The sequence below is a fragment of the Nematolebias whitei genome, chromosome 10 (genome assembly GCF_014905685.2).
Source record: "Nematolebias whitei isolate Nwh7 chromosome 10, NemWhi1, whole genome shotgun sequence".
Taxonomy (NCBI): domain Eukaryota; kingdom Metazoa; phylum Chordata; class Actinopteri; order Cyprinodontiformes; family Rivulidae; genus Nematolebias; species Nematolebias whitei.
The window spans coordinates 18703241-18711163 of NC_056507.1; positions in this window are offsets into that span (position 1 = coordinate 18703241).

The following is a 7923-nucleotide window of genomic DNA, read 5'->3' on the forward strand; positions in this document are numbered from 1 at the left end:
AGAAATGTTTTCAGTCAGTTTCACTCCAAGTGGTCCTCACCTTTTCCTCCATTATCAGTCTCTGAAACAGATGATCACTTCATGAACTAAATTTATATAGAAACATATTTTAAAACACTCCAGAATTTGAGGTTTACTCACACAATCTGCAAACATTTCTCCCAAATTACACACGAAACACGTCAGAACTTTTTAATTTTTTTTCCTGTTTGTTCATTTAAACTTTTAGTGAGCGGTCAGACATTTCAGGAGGGATGAGTCACCACAGCTGGTCTGGAGCACCAACAATGAAGCCATTATGTGGAAACAATGTCCAAACAGCTTTTAAAAGAAAAGGGTGTATTGCCCTCTCCAGGTCGGGAGTGAGGTTCTGCCTGAAGAGTAGAGCAGGAGATCGACACACGGATCATAGAGCTGCTGCTCCTGCACATCGAGAGGAGCCAGTTGAGGTGGTTCGGGCATCTGGTAAGGATGCTTCCTGGATGCAGGCGGTTTTACAGGCATGTGCAACTTGGAGGAGACAATGGGAAGGACCCAGGACATGATCAGCTGGTCTGGGAACACCTTGGAATCCTCCCAGAAGAGCTAGCAGTGGAAAGAGATGTCTGGACCTCCCTGCTCAAGCTGCAGCCCCCACGACCTGAGTCCTGAACAAGTGGAAGATGGTGGATGGATGGAAGATGGACACTGAGTGACACAGTAGATAGAAGATAGAAGGAGAGCTGTTTGTTTTCTGTAACATCCAGTTTCTCATCTCACAGATTTTTCTTTCACCCCAACTTTCTGTACTGGGACCAACCACCCACACCACCACCAAACCAGGACACACACACCTCACCATTACACATGGATGGACAGACAGAAACCCGAACCCCACCTCACAGACATTTTAGTTAGATTTTTTTTAACCAATAAACAACAATCAAAAATACAGAATATGATGAATACTTTTACTTTACTTTGAATAGAATCAATCTCATAAAAGGCATAAATAAAAATGTCAGACAAAACACACCAAGCACTATTCTAATTCTGATGATGTGGATTGGTTATCAAACTCTTTTAAATACATTTAGATATTTTTTTTCTCAATAAATGTATCTAATATTAATAAAGAGGGGAAGCCAAACCAGCAAAAAATATGTTATACAAGTAAAATATTAGCAAAATTAACCATGTTTTGTCAGGTTAATTAAACTTTTTTTGATTGCTTCTTATTAAATTTACAAATATTTCAAACTCACCATTTTAAACCACAATGTAATTTTTATTTTGCAAATATGAGAATTTTTTTTATTGCTTTTGGGGGGAAAATAACAAGAACAATCGACCATCCAAAGAAATGCATTAACTCTTAAAGACTTTACAGACCAGAGGAGGGGGGGGGGGGGGGGCAAGTTGGTGAAATAATGGACTAAATATTTAGCTCACTGCACTCAAATCTTTTAGTTTGACTGAAATAGCTTATTTGATCTAGTAAGAAATGTTAAATACAGTAGCTTAAAACAATAAAATACAAAATTATTTTCTTCTGAGTCCTGGGAAATGCAAGAACTCGTATGGTAATTATTTACTGCTCTCCTGAAATGTCTTGCTTCTGCTGTTCTAAGGCTGCATTATTTGTTAATAAAAGAAACAATAATTTATCAAGTTATTGTTTCAAAACAACAACAAAATATATAAATCTGTTGATTTGAGATGCACAGAGCAAAAGAATGGAGCTGCCGTTATCTGAAGGGCTTGTGCGGGTAAGACATCAAAGTAAAAAGCAATGTCCTATCTATGACCTCACCTTTAAACTATCTAAAGGCCTGCAGCCCCCACCCCCACCCCCATCATGAAGCCAATCCAACAAACTCAGCTAACTTCCTCTAATTCAGAGCTTCACAGAAATACAGGGATCAAAGCTCCTCTGTTGGCCGAGCTCGTTCAAAGCGTGTAACTGCATCTTCCCATCTGTGGGCCCTCGTTTGTTTACGTTTAGGAAATTATCATCATTTCTGTTTCTACTGATGAGCATGTGAGTTTACATCTCCACCGTCAGTGTTTGTTGTTTTCAGTTGAACTCTGGAGTAAACAGACTCCTAATCTAGAATCTGAACGCTGCTAAACAAATGATGTTGAAATGATGCTGGTGAAGACGAGTGGGGGTTGGCGTGTCCGAGCCCTGCAGCCAGGGTGGGAGCAAGACATCGTGTTTACACGCTGTGCAAAAAAATAGATTTAAAATAAGAAATTATCTTTTTTTTTTTTTTTTACCTACAACACTAAGTCGTATGAAAGCTGTTTCTATTTTTATCTTGTTGTCTAACTTTTAGCTTTCAGCTGCCATTCTGCTACTTTTAGCTTTCAGCTACCATTCTGCTATTTTCATATTTAAGCCAGTCTTTTGATATTTACAGCTTTAAGCAAGCCTTTTTTTTTTTTTTACTTTTGTTTGAAATTTTTAGATAATATTCAGCTATTATTAGCTTTTAGTAATGGCTCTGCTACTTTTTACTTTATAGCACATTGCTATTTTAAGCTTTTCTGCCATTTTGCTAGTTTTGCTTTTTAGCTAACCTTTTTTTTAATTTTAGCTTTTAGTCAGTCTTTGGTTATTTTTAGCTTCTAGCTAGATTTTTGTTACATTTAACTTATAGGGTTTTGTTATTTTTAGCTTTTAGTGAGTTACTGTTAGCTTCTATTTAGCCCTTTAGTAGTTTTAGCTAGCATTTTGCTACATTATTTTTATGTTTAGCTACTTTTAGCTTTTGTGTTGTGTTTTGCTACTTTTAGCAATTGTTTTGCTATTATTAGCTCAAGTTCAGCTTATTTTAGCATTTAGCTAGTGTTTTGTTTTTTACTTTAAGCCTTGAACTAGTGTTCTACTTATTTGAGCTTTAACTCCTGGATTTCATCTTCTTCAGTAAATTTCAGCTCTCTCTGTATCTTCTTACATTGCAAGTAATACTCACTACAGTCACTTAAATATTTGTTTTTACTATTTTAAGCTTTGTTTTAATAAATTTAAACTTGTTGCTGATTCAGTACAGCGCCTCATAAACAAAACAAATGAGCTCCTTTAGTAATGAACACTAACCTGAAAATTTACAGCTTTTCAAATTCAGGGTCACATCTCTGAGACAACAGAAACATGTCGGAGTAATTTACATGACGGCACAGGATCTGGGAGGAGGCATTTCAGACCCACTTAGTCTCTGACAGACCCTTTAAATAAAGTCTAGAAAAACCTGAAAAACCTACAACGACCAAGATGAAGAGCAACTTGAGCATTTTAGTTTCTTTAGGAAAAACGCAGCTCAGTGAGCTGCATGAAGAGCATGAAAACCAGTAGGCCTACTGTTCTAAAAACGATGAGGCAAATATTAAAGGAGAAAAAGAGGAAGAAGAAACAGGGAACTTAAGGGAGAAAACAAAGAGTGTCTGTGAACAAAAACTGAGCTAAATATTATATATCCCACGGGAACTAATGACGCGTAAACAATAGGTGAGCGGCAAAAAGCAAACAAAGGCTCGGCTTGTATCGAGGTCAGGAGTGAAACTAACTGATGTAAAAAGAAGCTTTACCGAATAAAACAAGAACCAGTACGCAGCATAAATCTAATTGATGACAGAAACAGCTAGACAGTAGGTAAAAGAGCAAAATGCCAGCTAAAAGCTAAAAGTAGCAAACATGAAATAGCAAAATATAGTAACAATTAGGTAAAAATAACTACAGATAAATACTATAAGAGAAAAGTAGCAACAAAAAAAATCACATAAAAGCAGCAAATTGCTAGTAGCCTAAAGAGTAGCAGAGTACTTGCTAAGCTAAACATTGCAAAACGATGGCAATGAATCTAAAAACAGATAACGCTAGCTACCCAAAAGCTAAAAGAATCAAAAATGCTAGGTAAAGAGGGGAACTAGTCAAAAAGTAAAACTGGCCGGATCCTGCCAGAACAGGATCCATTTTGACGATGCGTTCTGGCAACTGTTTGCTTGGATCCGGTAACTCTCAGAGTTACTAATAATAAAGTCATGAACAAATATGACTGCCTTGAAGGAATTAAACTTCAACTGGAAATAATTATATAAATACTCATTTTAAACACAACAGCCACTTACTACTTCTTAAAATCACAGATGTGCTGCCCCTTCAACTGAAGCATTTCCGCCTCTACCTTTAAAAAAATCTCCGTCCCTAAAAGAGTGGTGGGGGTGAGTGGCAACGGAGCTAACCAGGCAATCATACACGGGCAGGAGCCCACAGGCAGCCGCCATGAACAGACGTAGGGGGTGCCTGGAGGTTTCACATGTGGAGTCGGGTGGTGAATTCCATTAAAATACACCAAAATGCAGGAAATTGCATCTACTTTAGTCAACATTTTACCCCCAGCCGGCCCACCCACTTTTTGTGTTCCAGCATCAACCGGTTTACAAATTAAGCCCTGAGTAAAAGTGGAAATATGATACCTAAAACTAAAAATGGCAAAATATGTAGCAAAGCACTTGCTAAAACCTTAACGTTATAAATTCTAGCAGTAGCTAAACTCTAGCTAAAAGCCTAAGGAAGTATATTGCTAGCTAAAAGTCACAAAATGTTAGAAAATATAACATTAGCCTACACTAGATCAATTTAAAGTAGCACAATGCTAGTTAAACTCTTGATGTGGCGAAGGCGAACCATTAGCTAAACATCACAAAATGCTAGTCAAAGGTTAAAACTACATAAAAGCTAAATAAAAGTTAAACGTTGTAAAAGTGAGTATGTAGTTTCAAGCTAAAGTAGCAAAATGTTAGCTATAAACCAAGTAAGGAGACAAAAATAAAGCAAGTTTGCTAAAGGATGGTTTTCTATTAACATTATTAACATTAACATTAACATAATAAGTTCTTCATTTTTATAACTTGCAAACACAAAATAGTTTAAAACTAACTTGCATCTAAATAAAAAAAATGGAACTTGTATGTTCCTTTTATTTTGAATCCTGATTTATGTCATAATTGCTCTTTATGAAGTCTAGACTAAACACGCCTTCCTGTTTTCCATTTCGCTTTGCAGAAAATTTCTCCCCACAGAGCTCTGTATAACCAGGACAGGACAGCTCCCTGATTCGGTCCCATGCAAATGTGCAGTGAGATTACCTCGTCTGCCTGTGTTAGACTGTGTCCTCCAGATAGACGGACTGGGAGCTGCCGCCTTCGTCTTTGGATGTGACAGAATGAGTCACAGTCAAATCTGAGATTGGCATCAGTTTGGTAACACGCAGGAAGGCTTTAAGCCTGATTAACTTGTAAGAATTTGCCACATTAAAAATCACTTGGCTGAATGTTTCCAAGGCATGCAACAATGAGATCAGCATGGACACTATTTATTTGTGGAACCATCAGCTGCAGTGAGTCACTGTGACCACTAGATGTCTCTGTTTGTTACCACAGCAATATTGACCATGTTTTGTTTTGTTTTACATGTAACATAATCTGAAATAATTAGCTTTGTCCAATTGTACTATAAAGGCAACATGCTAATTTGATCTGTCAGGAAGAAACCACTCATCCACAGTTATTGCATTCCCCATTGAAGTAAAGTCAAACTTTTAGGCTGAAATGTGTGAGAACAAGGAAGTAATGCAAGAGTTTACAAGAGGACTGAACTGCTCAAGGCCACTACAGATAAAACATGTTTTATTGTTAATTAGGTTAGCTGAAACTTTCTCACAAAAAAAAGGAAACAAGATGATAGGATTAGGCAAGGACAGAAGAGGTAACTTAATTAATTAGAGGTGTGGTAATGCCAAGGATGTGTTGCATGGAGACAAATGGAAGAAGAAGAGAGGACCGTGAAGTTGCTCATTGTGGTTTCCAGTTCAAGCTGTTTAAGGATTCAGTTATCTCTGTTCACATCAAGCAAACAATTATTTAGGAGATTTGTAAGGAAATGTAAGTATGTCCATGCTCTTGTCAAGATGTATGTTTTTTTTTTTTTTTTGGGGGGGGGGGGGGGGATATCATTTAGTAGTCTTTTCTATTTGTTTCTTTCTGTTATCATGCTTATTTTCTGTGGTTTGTGATCTGTGTGTTTAGTTCTGTTCTTCTGTTTCCCTGTGCCACCAGTTCATTTTCCCAGCGCTTTGCCTCAGTTTCAGCTCCTCTCTCCTGCTACGCCCACTTTCACCTGTTCCCTGTTCCCATCAAGCCACATGTCTTCAATCTTCTCAGCAGGCCCAGTCCATTAAGGCTACCAGTCTCCACCTCACTTTCAGTCTGGTAATGTGGCTTTCATACCCAGTCTGAGTTACCTCAGTGGCTCCTTGTGGTGTTAAAGCTTTTCTTTAATCATTTTACATCGACATATAGCAGTTTCAGTTTTGTGGAAAGGGCTTGAGTTTTTATTGTCAGATTTTGTGCTTTGTTGATGCAACTGTCCTCTGGAGCTGGTACACTGGCAACGGCACAGAAAATCATTTCATGCTTGTACCCAAAGGCGCATATTAAAAATGCCCTGTTAGGTCCGTCTAGTAATTCCTGTGGGCCTTTTTAAATGTTCAGATGTACAAAGCCTTCCCTGGCATGTGCAGGGACACAATAGTCTTAAGACACATAGACTAAACTCTCAAGAGGTGTGGCTCTGCTGCCTCAAAGTGGACAAATGTGCATTTATTGCAGGTTTCTCAACAGAAATCAGTGAAATAATCCGACCTGTTTAACAGTTTCTTCAGTAGCAGACGTGTGCAAAATGAGAAATCCCGTGTCAAAATTTTAGAGGTGCCCAAAACAAAGAAAATGTTTTATTTACCTCAGTGAAATAATAATAATAGAAAATAAAACTAGAAAGTTCCTGGAGAAAATCAGTCAGGGACTGCCACATTGCAATAATTACATTTTTATTGATTTGACAGTACTATGAGTTGGGATTGTATTGTAATATTTTTTTCTTGTAAACTGTGGTGGCCATCTTGGATTTTTGATTTGGATAGTATATGATGGGGAACATTCTCAGCTATAACCACACCAAATTTCAGCTCTATGTGTGGAAAAACAGCTGCGTTAGAGCCATTTAAATTTAGCTTTGTTCCATCTTGAATTTTTAAATTTGAATTCAGTTTTTAATGGGCATTGCTCTCAGCTACCGGTACACCAAATTTTAGCTTAAAATATATATTTTTAAAAAGGCAGAATAATAGTTTGTTTCAATGATAAAAATTATATTTTTGTTTGCAAATTACATTCGAAACACCAATAAAAGTAAAATCATACACCATTGTACCAAGCCATTCGTTTCGATATAACATTTGTGGAAGCACACATTGTGGTTTGGGCCACAATAAAGTTGAAGGAAGAGCAAAACCCTTTGCAGGTGGATAATAATAGGTGGCTGCCTTTCTAGGCAGTCCCCAAATAGAGAAAACTTTAAAGTAGTGGAATGTTTTGTGAAAATAACCCTAAAGAAGTAGTATTTATCTTCAGCAAAAACTGTCTAGAGAAACATTTTTTCTGTTCCCACTAAATGTTATAAATCCCCTGGTGAAAATTCAACAAGTAGGTTTAATTTTCAAGAAATACATTAAAATATGTTCTCAAGTAAATGTACTTATCAGGATTACATGGAAAATGTAAAATAAATAGATTTATCTAAATATACTTCAAGTACATTGTTATAAAATATATTTTGTTACACTTTATGAAGTATTATTTTTTGCAAAATATGAAAGAAATTTAATTTAAATATATTTATAAAAGTAAACTTCATATAAACTTTTTTAAATGCACTTTGAATGCATTTGTAAAATTTTGTTTTCAAAGCATACTTTAAAAATATATTACAAATATATGTATCCAATACTTTTCAGCAGTTCATTAAGTTTTAAATATATATATATATATATATATATATATATATATATATATATATATATATATATATATATATATATATAT